We start from the raw sequence: 14645 nt of genomic DNA, 5'->3' as shown, positions 1-14645 counted from the left end.
TTAATGTTTGATGAATGAATTTATTATCATGGTCACAGACCAGTTCTGGCTCACTTACAATATCAGGAATATCATAAAACACGACCAGGATACATTGAATTGAAACTGGGTATAACAGGGACAATACAGATGTAGCAGCAGTTAAAAATATGTTTGTTAATTCTTAATCACTAAAATATAACCTAAAATTGTCATTTAAAACCTTAATCATTCTGGTAATACAGCTTGTTCCCTAAGTTTTATAGCAGTCGCACAGAATTTGACCACCCTTAGCGTGATCTCTGGGTCCTTGTCCTCTACCAGGAGCTTTAGACATTGAAGTCCGGACCCATTTGGAGACTTTTGTATAACAGGGGTGATAAATACCGAAATGTCTGATGTTTTATCGTGTTTTAATATTCTGTTGGGAGCAGCCCAGAGTGGCTGGGGAGGCCCGGCCAGATGAATGGGGTATAAGTAATAAATTATTATTATTATTATTATTATTATTATTATTATTATTATTAGCCACCTTATCTTGGGGGTTCCCTAGCTGGTTCCTCCCACCATTTCTCTGCCTCCAATCAGTCCATAACAGGTAAGCCCACTGAATCTTGACTGAGCGATCTGAAGATTGGTGTAGTTCCCATTTAGAGTCTAGCAATTAAAAAGCTGCAGTACCGATTCAATGCACACTATTTGCTAGTACTCCCAGTGAGAAATACATTCTGCGCCCATATAATAGGAGCAGCTGTTAAGTTGTGGGCGAACATATCAGACAACACAGCGATTCTTCAAACAGCTCTTGTTTATTCAGAGGCCAGAATAGAACTGAACTGAAGAGCTCAGTCAGCCTGCTTATATAGAGATCCAGAACATCGTAACTGTAGCAACTTTCTAAAACTATCCAATCACTGAACGTCACTTTCGATCCTTCATTTGCATACAAACTATCCAATCACTGAACGTCACTTTCGATCCTTCATTTGCATAACTATCTACAGTAACCCCCTGCTGGCCCAGAGGGAGAACTTCAGTACATAACAGCAGCAATCTGCATTACCATATAACAGACAGAGCTCTATTCATCATCTATCTAACTGGGAATGCAGTGTGGTGCCCTTCTGGAAGTTTTGGACTCAACTCCCATCAGCCCCTGCCAGCATTAAAAATGGTCATGGGAAGATGGGAGTTGTGGTCCAAAATCTATTTAGGAGGCTGGATTGTAGGAACAGCAGGAATACCTTTACGTCGTAAGATTTATACACTGCTTGGTTGTCAAAAAAACCTCAGCGGTTTACAAAAAAAGATGAGACAAAATTTTCAACGAGGAAAGTTAACAACCATGTAAGACTTCCGCAAAAGTTAGAATAGCAATAGACTAAAGAGAGATTAAAAAACTTGCACCAGCTTTCTAAACATCTGGGTAGGCTGGTCGAAACAGAAATGTTTTTAGCAGGCGCTGAAAAGAGGACGGTGAAGGAGCCTGCTTGGTGTCAATATGGGATGCTGGTTAGACCAGTTCTCCGGAAGAGGAAAAATGCCTTCTGCTGATCCTGTTCTCCACCAGTCTGAACTGCAACCCAGAGACACTGGAATTGCATGGTCTTTCCACTGCATCCATGCAACCGAGGAACACACAGGAAGCTGCCAGACCATTTGTCCATCCAGCTCAGTATCGTCTACACCAGAGGCCAGCAAACTTTTTCAGCAGGGGGGCTAGTCCACTGTCCCTCAGACCTTGTGGGGGGCCAGACTAGGTATATTTTTGGGGGAGGAAATGAACGAATTCCTATGCCCCACAAATAACCCGGAGATGCATTTTAAATAAAAGCACACATTCTACTCATGTAAAAACACGCTGATTCCCGGACCGTCTGCGGGCCGGATTTAGAAGGCGATTGGGCCACATCCGGCCTCCGGGCCTTCGTTTGCCTACCCATGGTCTACAACCAGGGATGTCCAACCAGTTGATTGAGATCGACAGGTCAGTCCCCTGATGTCCACTGTTAACTGCGGTCGATGGTGTGCTGCTTTATGACTGCTGGGTCCCTTACGGTCGCCAGCTGGAAGAGGTCTCTCCCCCCCCTCGTTTTGTCCGTGTTTAGCTGCAATCGCTGTGTGCGCTTTCTATTTGCCTGCTCTTTTTTTTTTTAGCGGTGTTAGCCGGTGTTTCCCTAAAAAGCTCAACCATGCTGACCTCCCCTCCCCAAAAAGCTCATCAGCTTTGCCCCCCCCCCAATAATAGCTCAACAATTTTTTTCTGGGAGTAGTCTCTGTTAATATTCCTGCTCCGTGATTGCAGTCATGGGATTGTTGTCTTTCACATAACGGTATATATTTGACTCCACGGAGTGGGAAGTGACGGAGACAGGATGTTTGTGTGACTGTGTTCTGTGAAGTGGGACTATTGTCCTTTGTTCTTTTCCTCTTTGCTGTCTGATGCTAGGGAGAGAGGGAGCCATGTTGCAGTGCTCCGTGTGTGTTTATATGTAAATAAAGTAGATTAGCCAAAATGCTGAGTTGCTGAGGTCTGTTACACAAACTGCAAACAATCTGCGGATCCCTAAGTGTGCCAATGTCTGTTGGCATCGGTCGCTGTGGTGTTCAGGTAGAAGAAAGCTTTTGAAGCTCCCGAACGATCGATCAGGAGGGAGAGAACATGCCAGTCAGGCATGTGTTTCTGCCAGGGTCCTACTTGAGTGTAAGACGAGCTCCTGACAGTCTCTAGGGCAGGGTTCGGCAACCTGTGGCCCATGGGCCACAAGCAGCCCACAGGGGTTGTTTAAATGGCCCACAAGCTGCCCCCAAACCGAGCTGCCGGCTCGGTGAGTGCCCGCGCGCTGCATTAAACTGGCGCAGCGCAGAGCGGGGACTCGCTTCCGTGGCACTGGAAATCGCGTCTGCGCAGATGCGATCCGGCCCATGGAGCGATCTCCATGGGAGTGAACCGGCCCAGGTGAGGTAAACCATGCCGACCCCTGCTCTAGGGAGTTGGACACACCTGGTCTACACCAACTGGCAGCAGCTCTGAAAGGTTTCAGGTCTGTCTCTCCCAGTCCTACCTGGACTGAGCTGGAGTCCTTCTGTGTGCAAGACAGATTCTCTACCAAGGTGGATTTGATTTAAATCAAATTGATTTAAATCACTAGTCAGTAAGACTTGATTTAAATCATTTTTTTAACAGAAAGACTCATTCTTGGTGGTATAATCTTAATATTGACAATCAGATGAAGGTTTCCTTTTTGGAATAATAAATTTTCAGAGTAGTTTTTACAGTTATACCAAAAATTACCGATTTGGTTTTACTTTTAGAAATACATAGACAGATAATTGTGGGATTATGGTGAGGTTTAATAAGTTAACTGTTTATATTAGGACAACTTTTCTGCTGTACTTTATTGGAAGGGGGAAAACAGTCATTTCCTTAATAACAATTTAAACAATTTATTTAACTAAAGCAATAACATTATATCATATGTATCCATGTTTAACTGATGTGGTTAAACTTTTTTTTTTAACTGAGACTGAGTTTTAGCACACATGAAAACTTAAGACAAATCCTTATTTCCTGATGAATAGCCTTTGGACTATAATGTAATTTAAATAGAAAACTATCTTTAGAAAGATTTTTCCTCCCAAAGCATTTTATTTTTAAAATCGGATTTAAATTTTAAAAAATCGGATTTAAATTTAAAAATCCAATTATTATTATTATTATTTAAATCATTGGTTTTTATCCACCCTGTTCTCTACCACTGAGATCTCATTCAGATCATTCAGATCCAGCCCTCGAAGCATTTGATCAGCGACATTCGCAAGTCCTTTGCTGCTGAGGTTCTGCTCAAGTTTTTAATGAAGCCGAAGGCTCAATTGCAAGGAATCTCGGACTGGACTGCCACATCCTCCTAACATTTGCAGAGGCCAAAACTAGCCTGGAAGAGGAGCTGTGAGCCAGATGTCCTTTATCGAGCACATTTCATCTCGAGACTTACATTTTGCAACATCTCGCATCAGGTTTCAGAACATCAACAAGAGCAATCTTTTGGGAACACGCTGACCTGTGATGGTATAAATATGTACCATCACAGTCCCTGAAGCTGAAACACAAAATTTCTCGGCTGAGGCGAAGTAACAAATGCTCAGAAACATGCCAAGAAGGTGGATGGGAAGCCTTGGGCGTGATTCCTTGGCACACTTTCCTAGGAGTAGGCACCCACTGAACACAATGGGGCTTACTTCAGAGTAAACAGGCCCAAGACTGCAGTGGATATATATAACATAGCCTTGTGACTAGCAGCCATTGATCTCCATCTCCTACTAATTTTTTAAACCATCTAGGTTGGCAGCTGCAGCTGTCTCCTGCACAAGTTGAGTTCCACAGTTTAACAAGGCCCTGTGTGAAAAAGTCCTTTCTTTTATCTGTCCTGAATAATAATAATAATAAATTTATTATTTGTGCCTCGCCCATCTGGCTGGTTTCCCCAGCCACTCCGGGCATCTTCCACAGAGACCAAAAATACACTAAAATGTCACACATTAAAAACTTCCCTGAACAGGGCTGCCTTAAGATGTCTTCTGAATGTCAGGTAGTTGTTTATCGCTTTGACATCTGATGGGAGGGCATTTCACAGGGCGGGTGCCACTACCGAGAAGGCCCTCTGCCTGGTTCCCTGTAGCTTTGCTTCTCGCAATGAGGGAACCGCCAGAAGGCCCTCAGCGCTGGACCTCAGCGTCTGGGCAGAACGATGGGGGTGGAGACGCTCCTTCAGGTATACTGGACCGAGGCCGTTTAGGGCTTTAAAGGTCAACACCAACACTTTGAATTGTGCTCGGAAACGTACTGGGAGTCAATGTAGGTCTTTCAAGACCGGTGTTATGTGGTCTCGGCGGCCGCCCCCAGTCACCAGTCTAGCTGCCGCATTCTGGATTAGTTGTAGTTTCCGGGTCACCTTCAAAGGTAGCCCCACGTAGAGCACATGGCAGTAGTCCAAGCAGGAGATAACAAGAGCATGCACCACTCTGGTGAGACAGTCAGCGGGCAGGTAGGGTCTCAGCCTGCGTACCAGATGGAGCTGACAAACAGCTGCCCTGGATACAGAACTGACCTGCTCCTCCATGGACAGCTGTGAGTCCAAAATAACTCCCAGGCTGTTACCTGGTCCTTCAGGGGCACAGTTACCCCATTCAGGACCAGGGAGTCCTCCACACCTGCCCGCCCCCTGTCCCCCAAAAACAGTACTTCTGTCTTGTCAGGAATCTGCCAACCTTCAGCTTCATTGCATGTCTGTGAGTTTTAGTGTTATGGAAGGGAGAAAACCCCATCCACGTTCTACCCACCATGTATAATTTCAGACGCTTTTCTATCATGCCACCCATTTACAGGCTTTCCCCTCTAAACTAAAAAAATCCCAAATGCCGCAACCTTTCATCACAGGGGAGCCACCGGTTGAAAAACCTGCCTTCCGAAAAACCTGTTTCGTTGCAAACACACAGAGCCGGAGAAAACATGCTGTTAAAAACAAGAGAGCGTTTTGCCTGGATTCCAGTGAATCTTACCCAGCGACATTGTAGTTCAGAAACAAGCCTTTCACCCACTGCTTCCTAGAACTCTAGTAAATAAGCAAAGGTGTGGACCCACACCCTAAAGCTCTGTTTGCTTTCCAGTAAGAGTGTGCTAAGCTTCATATACATTTTAGATCCCAATCCTGAGCAGGAACCTGGTTAATCATTCCCTCTGACTTTGCTTGGCCAAGCCGCCTTATCAACATGAGGCCACAACATGGGAGACTTCCCAGGTATACTAGCGTGAATTATTTTTTTATTTAAATAGTCCTATTTAAAAAGAAGAAGAAAAGATAGAGCCCTGCATTTGGTTGCTTTCTGATACAGTGGTACCTCGGAAGTTGAACGGAATCCACTCCAGAAGTCCGTTCAACTTCCAAAACGTTTGGAAACGAAGGTGTGGCTTCTGATTGGCTGCAGGAAGCTCCAGCAGCCAATCAGAAGCCACATCAGACATTTGGGTCCCAAAGAACATTCACAAACTGGAACACTCACTTCCGGGTTTGCGGCGTTCGTAGCCAAAACATTCAACTTGCAAGGTGTTCGGAATGCAAGGCATGGCTGTATGTAAAGGCCGGCGTTAGAAACTCAGATATGTAAGCGAAGTGTCAAATGGTTCCTAAAACCAGGGTTACAGTCACAAAAATGGAATGCCCACTTGCCACTTTGCAGCCAGAGTGCTCGAAAGGTGTATTTTTCAACCTGGCTTTCTGGTTCCTGAAATTCATTCCGATTGCGCAGATAAAATATGATGGGTAGAATTCTACAGGATGTGCTGCTAGTGTGTGGAAATAGTCAAGATCTAAGAATCTCCAGGCATGCACCTCCAGGTGGAGACATCAGGTTCCCCCGGGGCAACTTCACTTGGTCTCAACTGGCCGATTGCCAGCTGCAAAATGTGCCTGGTGAATTTCAAATGCTGGTAAAGACCTGAAGAACTCTGCACCTGATTAACTGGCAAGCCACCTCCCGGTCCTTCTATAGACCTGGTAAATTGCAGGAATGACCCGATAAGTCTTGTTGGTGGCAGCACAGTGATAAAAGACCATTGTATGACAGTGACCCACCAAAAAGCATTTTCTGCTGTTACGCCTGTTGTGTTCCATAGGACACACCATCAGTGACACAACAAACCACACCTTTGGCCCCATGGAAATGATGTGATCTTCTTCTTCTTCTTCTTCTTCTTCTTCTTCTTCTTCTTCTTCTTCTTCTTCTTCTTCTTCTTCTTCTTCTGCGATCACTCCTAGTCGAGTAAGATTGTCTTCCATAAACACAGTCTTAACAGTGAGTCCGTAAGTGACTGTGGAGGCCAATTCTGGATCCACACATCCTTCCACAGGGGGGACATAGGTTTCCGAGCGTGAGCTGATCATGGTGAGGATTTGCCAAGCATGTCTTCCTCTTAGCACACTTCTCCCTTGTGTCCTGAGTTTGAGTGTCTTCAAAGTCCATGGCATCATTGGTAAAGGTTGTTCTCCAACTGGGGAGCTCGCAAGCCAGTGTTTCCCAGTTGTCTGTGTTTATACTACCTTTTAAAAGATTTGCCTTGAGAGAGTCTTTAAACCTCTTTTGTTGACCACCAACATTATGCTTTCCATTTTTAAGTTCAGAATAGAGTAGTTGCTTTGGAAGACGATAATCAGGCATCAGCACAACATGACCAGTCCAACAAAGTTAGAATCATAGAATCATAGAGTTGGAAGAGACCACAAGGGCCATCGAGTCCAACCCCCTGCCAAGCAGGAAACACCATCAGAGCACTCCTGACATGGTTGTCAAGCCTCTGCTTAAAGACCTCCAAAGAAGGAGACTCCACCACACTCCTTGGCAGCAAATTCCACTGTCGAACAGCTCTTACTGTCAGGAAGTTCTTCCTAATGTTTAGGTGGAATCTTCTTTCTTGTAGTTTGGATCTTGTTGATGTTGAAGAATCAGTGCTTCAACACTGGTGATCTTTCCTTCTTCCAGTACACTGGCATAAGTTCACCTGTCTTCCCAAGTGATGTGTAAAATTTTTGGAGAGCCCACTCACGGCGACAAGGTGATGATCCAGCAAGTGAGAAATGATGTGCCATCACTGAGCTATCACTCCCTGCAATGCAGGAATGTCAACTGAATCTCAACCTTTCTGAGCTATGTCAGACAGGAGCAGACTATGAGCAGGGCAGGTCCAGGGGGTTCTTGCCAATCTTCCAGCCGGTTCTCTAGGGCTCCTGCCCTCCCACCGCCAGGGCTTCTGAGTGCTTTCATCCGAGTCCATAAACGCAAAGGGATCTCGCAGCTTCTCCCAAGAGCAGCAAGAGCTTCCGCAGCCAGCACTGACCAGCGGAAGGGCACCAAGAGTGTTTGAGTTAAAATGCTTATGCAGTCATGAGAGGAACAGCAGGCAGAGCAAGATGCACAGGCCCTTCAACATCAATTAATGCAGAACAAGGCACCCAGTTATTATTTTTAAATAGTCGTTTGCCAGGAACAAGATGGCTTGTGAGGCACAGAATCGTCTCATCAGAGGCTTTCAAAATCACCCGGCCAACACTTCCCAGATGGGGGCCTAGATCAGTGCTGGTGAACCTGCAGCCCACTGGGTGCAGATGAACTACAACTCCCATCAGCCCTGGCTATGCAGGCTGGGGCTGATGGGACTTGTAGTTCTGTAGCGCCTGGAGGGTCAGATGTTATCCACCCTGGCCTAGATAACAAGCTGAGCGGTTGCAATAGTAGCGGACCTGGGTTTGCATGCCATAGGATTTTGACACTTTTTTTAAAGACCTGCATTATTTTTGCAATTTTAAGTTGTTTAATCTGTTTCTCAGCATTGTGTACTATTGTGTTTCAATATTCATGTTGTGTTTTAATTGCACACCGCCCTGGGGCCTTAAGGTGAAGGGCGGGTTAATAAGCAGTAATAGTAATGTTGTGGGCATCTGTCTGTCTCAAAAGACAATGGAGTGCACCTCCAGGGGTGAAGTCAAACTGCTGCGTTTGAAGCACCAAAGTGACCTCTCCAGGGCACAAGCCTGGGCTGTGTGTCTGGAGGTCCTGGGCTGCCCAGACAACAAGACCCCCACTCAGCCTCACTGATGTGGTCCAAAGGAAAGCAGAGCAAGGTGTTTGGCACCAAATTGGCTGCAGGAATTGCCAGAAAGAGGTGTATAAGGTTCTATCCAACTGTCTGGACAGAGCTCCAGATTTGGGTAGGGCAGGGGTCAGCAAACCTTTTCAGCAGGGGGCCGGTCCACTGTCCCTCAGACCTTGTGGGAGGCTGTACTATATTTTTTGGGGGGGGATGAACGAATTCCTATGCCCCACAAATAACCCAGAGATGCATTTTAAATAAAAGCACACATTCAACTCATGTAAAACACGCTGATTCCCAGACCGTCTGCGGGCCGGATTTAGAAGATGAGCGGGCCAGATCTGGCCCCCGGGCATTGGTTTGCCTACCCATGGGGTAGGGTTTACTCCCTAGTCTTTTCTTATCCCAGATAGGCCTGCAAGGCAGTGTAGGTTTAGGATCAGAGTTTTCCTTCTCCTAGATGGCTACCTTCCCAGATTAAAGAGCCCAACAACAACAACAACAATGACTGGGAGCGGCCGCCAAGACCACATAACACCGGTCCTGAAAGACCTACATTGGCTGCCAGTACGTTTCCGAGCACAATTCAAAGTGTTGGTGCTGACCTTGAAAGCCCTAAACGGCCTCAGTCCAGTATACCTGAAAGAGCGTCTCCACCCCCATCGTTCAGCCCAGACACTGAGATCCAGCGCCGAGGGCCTTCTGGCAGTTCCCTCATTGCGAGAAGTGAGGTTACAGGGAACCAGACAGAGTGCCTTCTTGGTAGTGGTGCCCGCCCTGTGGAACGCCCTCCCACCAGATGTCAAGGAAATAAACAACCATCTGACGTTTAGAACACATCTGAAGGCAGCCCTGTTTAGGGAAGTTTTGAATGACGGAAGTTTTAATGTATTTTTAATCTTTTGTTGGAAGCCGCCCAGCGTGGCTGGGGAAACCCAGCTAGATGGGTGGGGTATAAATAAATTATTATTATTATTATTATTATTAGATAGCAATGGTTCTTGCTTTGAAGAAATCCACTCCATATATTCAATGCACATGCAAAACACGTAACTTCTCCAAAGAATCTTGGGAGCTGTGGCTGAGAGTTAGAATTCTCAGCTCTCTTAACAAACTACAGTACCCAGAATTCCTTGGGGGAAGCCCTGTGCTTTAAAGGCAGCAATGCTTCTGAAGCCCAATTGCTGGAATATTCAGGAGGGAAGAGGGCTCTTGTGCACAAATCCTGCTTGCAGATTACCCACAGACTGGCCACTGTTGAAAACCAGATACCAGACTGGCTAGGCCGTTGGCCTGATCCAGCAGGCCATTCTTACGTTCTTTGATGTGTGCTGAAGATGCTTTAAATACATGCTGTGTGTCTGCTCTTAGTCCCTGGAACTGCCAGCTGAAAGGTTCAGGTCCGAGGCAGCAGGGAAGACATTTCTGTATGCCCGAAATCCAGGAAGAAGAAGAAGAAGAGGAGGAGGAGGAGGAGGAGTTTGGATTTGATATCCCGCCTTTCACTCCCCTTCAGGAGTCTCAGAGCGGCTAACAATCTCCTTTTCCTTCCTCCCCCACAACAAACACTCTGTGAGGTGAGTGGGGCTGAGAGACTTCAGAGAAGTGTAACTAGCCCAAGGTCACCCAGCAGCTGCATGTGGAGGAGCGGGGAAGCGAACCCGGTTCCCCAGATTACGAGTCTGTCGCTCCTAACCACTACACCACACTGGCTGTTGCCACCCAGGGCAGAGTATACCAAGCCCAACAGAGCAATGGTCTGCCATGACAGCAGGCAGCTTTGTACCTTCAGCTGATGCTAAGGAAATCGCTCAGCTCTTGTCCCTGGACTTGAAGGCAAGCCAATGTTTCAGGGCTCTTAAAATCCTGGGGCACAGCCCCTTATCACAGATTTGCACCGATTAATTTATACAAACAGAGGCAAATGTAGGTTTTTCCCCAAGCGAATTCAGAGCAGAAGGTAGCTGGGATCTCACTTCACAGCTTACCAGGGATCCCTGTAAGAAAAGTTTTTTAAAACATTCTTTTTTGGAGGGTTGGGTGGGGTGATTAAAGGCTCAGGATGAAAGACACAGAGCACAGCCCCGCTGGGCTATGCCAACTCCAAGAGTATAACTTAGGCTTCAGAAAGTTTAAGTGCACTCTCCTCCAAGTCTCATTCAAAGCCACATTTTGGAACATCATGATGCCATCTTCAAACCAAAGCAGCTGAAATCAGTGTGCCTTTCTATCCAGTAAACCCAATAAGGATTGTGGTACACAAACATATCTTTAGAACCAAGCGCCACTGAAACCAAGGAGACTGGAATCAAGCCTCAAAACGTGTTTACTCAGAAGCAAATGCCGCTGGTTCCCACGGGGCTGGCTTTTCAGTTAAGTACATCTTGAATGCGCAGCCTAAGGCATACACAATTTTCTTTGGATTAAGCCCCCCAAAGCCCTTACACGGATTTTTTCAAAACATCTTATATACGCCACTCAATTCAGACAATGCTGAAACACTTCTCAAGGGGATAAACTAATTCACCTGCCTAATTTTATTCCAAAAACCCTTAATTTTATTAGAGAGCCTCAAAGTGGCACCTGCATCAAGATAACATATTCTTCATGTTCAATCTGTGAATTAATCAACTACAAGCAGATGGCTAGCATATTAAAGGATGTTTAATGAGCTGCCCTTCTTTCTTCAGTGAAAGATATCAGGACTGGGACCTAAATATCATTTAACATAAATTAATTACCTCTTTCCATGCTTAAACCCTTGTGTTCGCACAGCTTTATACAAGACGGCCATTACTTCCTCCTGAACGGAGGGTGCCTGCAGAACCTAAAATATTTCTTCATACAGAATGCTGGAATTCAATTTAACACGACCGAGGGCGGACTTCATAATTTAGGACTACATTTACCTACGAGTAAGCCTCAGAGAGCTGCGGGGGGGGGGATTTACTTCTGAGTCAGATAGGGCTTCAAGTGTCAGACTTTGGTTTTTAAGCTCAGATGGTTTACTTCCTCATGTACTGCATAAACTATGGAACTCACTTCGGCAGGAGACAGTGCCGGTCGCCAAGATGGATGACTTTAAAAGAGGAGCAGACAGATTCATGGAGGATAAGGCTCTCAGTGGCTGCTAGTCAGGATGGGTCTGCCCTGTCTCCACAGTCAGAGGCAGAAATGCTTCTGAGTCCAGTTGCTGGAAGCCACAGGAGGGAAGAGGGGTCTTGGGTTCGAGTCCTGCTTGAGCGTTTCCCACAGGGGCATCTGGTTGGCCACTGTGAGAACAGGATACTGTACCAGGTGGGCCATTGGCCGGATCCAGCAGGTTCTTCATATGTTCTTTATACTCTTATGGTGTCTAACTTAGCTCTCAAAACAAGAGTTTCGCTGTGTTTTTTTAAAACAAATACAGTGGTACCTCTGGTTACATATGCTTCAGGTTACAGACTCCGCTAACCCAGAAATAGTACCTCGGGTTAAGAACTTTGCTTCAGGATAAGAACAGAAATCGTGCTCCAGTGGCGGGGCAGCAGCAGGAGGCCCCATTAGCTAAAGTGGTGCTTCAGGTTAAGAACAGTTTCAGGTTAAGAATAGACCTCTGGAACGAATTGAGTACTTAACCCGAGGTACCACTGTATATGCCCCGCTTTTTCCTTGCAGGCAAACCCGACCAACTTAAGAACAAAAGTAAACAATGTATTTAACATCCAGAACAAATGCTAGGGCAACTTTATATATAAATAAATTATTTCACCTTTTGATACTCGAGTTCTGTTGTGTGTTGCATTTAAAAAATAAAATAAAAGTAGTGCTGTTTGTATACTATTTCTGTTCTAAAAACAAAAGCCACACTGACAAAGTTCTCCAAGAACTCTAAAAACAGCAAGCATTTATAGGATTGAAAGCACACATGTCAACACAATCAAACTTTCGGCGGCTGCATCCTCATAAAGCTAGTTGCTTGTGGAAAAGATGGGACCAGTGGCAGCTGGAGCCCCATAGGCCTGGGGTGGGGGAGGCAAGGCGGCCCAGCAGTAGATGGCACTAGAGAGCCAACTAATTCTAATTTTATCCCCATCCTCCTCCTCTGGAAGGGCAATGTTGAGATGGAGGAGAAGGAGGTTGACAGCTTGTGCGACTCCCTGAACTGGTTGTAAGCAGGGAGACAGAGGTGACCGAGTTGAGACTGGTGGGGCTATACCCCCTTCTTCTGAATGGGCCAGCCTCCACTGAGATCTATAGGCTATGAGAAATTAGATCGGAAAGCCAGTTTGCGTAGAAAGCAGGGCTGGGGAGACTTAAGGGGGGTCATGTGGCATAGAAATCCATGCAGATGGGGAGACTGGCCTTACACACTGCTGGTTTTCAGAGAGAGAGGGAGGGAGGGAGGGAGGGAGGGAGGGAGGGAGGGAGAGAGAGAGAGAGAGAGAGAGAGAGAGAGAGAGAGAGAGAGAGAGAGAGAGGAGGAATATAGCATGAGAACCACGGTGTTTTTACTGATTAGTGTCCCTGACTACTACGGCCTGGAAGCCCAGGGTTCAAATGCACACACTTGGCCGTGAGCTCAGTGGGTGACCCTCGGACCTGCCACAGACACCCGGTCTACTTCACAGGGTTCTTGTGAGGATTAAATGAGGAGAGAACCACGGACGCCGCTTGGAGAAACAGGTGGGCTATAACCGAATCCCCAAAAGTAAACCAACGTCCCCAGCTGGCTCCGCTACAGAAACGTCAACAATCAAAAGAAAACTTCCCGTTTCCCATGGAACTTCCCAAACGTCTCCAAGGAGCGCGGCGCGTTTCCAAGTTTGGTTAAAGAGGGGCAGCCTCGTTTGGCGATCTGCCTGCTTCTTTTTTTTGTCCAGACCGGCCGAGATCTCTCTCTCTAGGGCCGCTCTCGCCCCACCTGCCACCCCCGGGCCAGGAAGGTCCCTTCCTCCTCCTCCCGGCCGCGCGCCCCCTTACTCACCTGCGTCCGGCGCGCAACAGGAGCGCACGGGCGGAGGCGCAGCTCCAGGAAGCGCGGCGCTTTCCCAGCGCGGCTGCTTCCTCTTCTCGTCCCATCCGGCCCCGGAGAGCCCTCCCTCGGCAGTACCTCCACCTGGCTTCCTTTCCCCAGAGACTCCTCCTTCTCCTCCTCCTGCTCAGTCCCAGCCTCGCCGGCCTTTGCTGTTTGCGCGTCTCCCTGGAGATGGCCCCCAAACGGCGCCCGGCACCTGGGCGCTCCTTCCGCGGCGCCGCCTGCTTCCCTGCCCAGCCGCACCTGGCACAGGTGCGCACGGAACGGAGAGCCCGGCCAAGACGGAGGTGGCGATTCTCTCCACATTTCCTGGACGAGTCAAGTCCGGGGCGAAGGCAGGAGGAGACAATTGTTGCTTATATGTTGTTTTCTTAATTTTTCCCCCCATGCCTCCAAGTTGATCACAGTGGCACACATAACTCTCCACCCGCCACTATTTTATCCTCGCACAACAACCCTGAGAGGTAGCTTAAGGGCCGAGTGGAAATTTGAACCCTGGTCTCCCAAGTTTTAAGGCAACGCTCTTGCTAGTACAGTGGTACCTCAGGTTACATATGCTTCAGGTTACAGACTCTGCTAACCCAGAAATAGTGCTTGAGGTTAAGAACTTTGCTTCAGGATGAGAACAGAAATCGTGCTGCGGCGGCAGCAGGAGGCCCCATTAGCTAAAGTGGTGCTTCAGGTTAAGAACAGTTTCAGGTTAAGTACGGACCTCCGGAACGAATTAAGTACTTAACCTGAGGTACCACTGTATAGCCTACTGGCTGATTTAGTTGGCAAAGACACACAGCTAATCTTTGAGAACAATGTTGGGCAAAAGGGGTCTGGTTGGAGTTGTGAGCTGACAAGGGGCCGCTCCACATGGTACATTTAAAGCTCAGCCAATGCACATTGAAAGCATATGACTTACCCCCCAGACTCCTGGGAACTGTTCAGGATGTTGGGAATTGTAATTCTGTGTGGAACTACAGTTCCCAGGATTCCTTGGGAGAAAGCCATGTGTTT

General features: G+C 47.0%; 1 protein-coding gene across 1 annotated transcript in view; it reads right to left on the bottom strand.

Annotated features, from left to right (window-relative positions):
* TMEM184A (transmembrane protein 184A) overlaps positions 1-13686 on the bottom strand; it is a 37937-nt gene extending 24251 nt beyond the window's left edge. The window contains exon 1 of the mRNA XM_081889273.1: positions 13590-13686. The gene's annotated coding sequence lies outside the window, so the exon portion shown is untranslated. The remainder of the gene's footprint in view (positions 1-13589) is intronic.
* Between the last annotated feature and the right edge of the window lie 959 nt (positions 13687-14645).

Source organism: Podarcis melisellensis (assembly GCF_964234715.1).
Source record: "Podarcis melisellensis genome assembly, chromosome: 14".
Classification (NCBI taxonomy): domain Eukaryota; kingdom Metazoa; phylum Chordata; class Lepidosauria; order Squamata; family Lacertidae; genus Podarcis; species Podarcis melisellensis.
The sequence above is the reverse complement of the archived record's forward strand: the minus strand, read 5'-3'. Positions and strand labels throughout refer to the sequence as shown.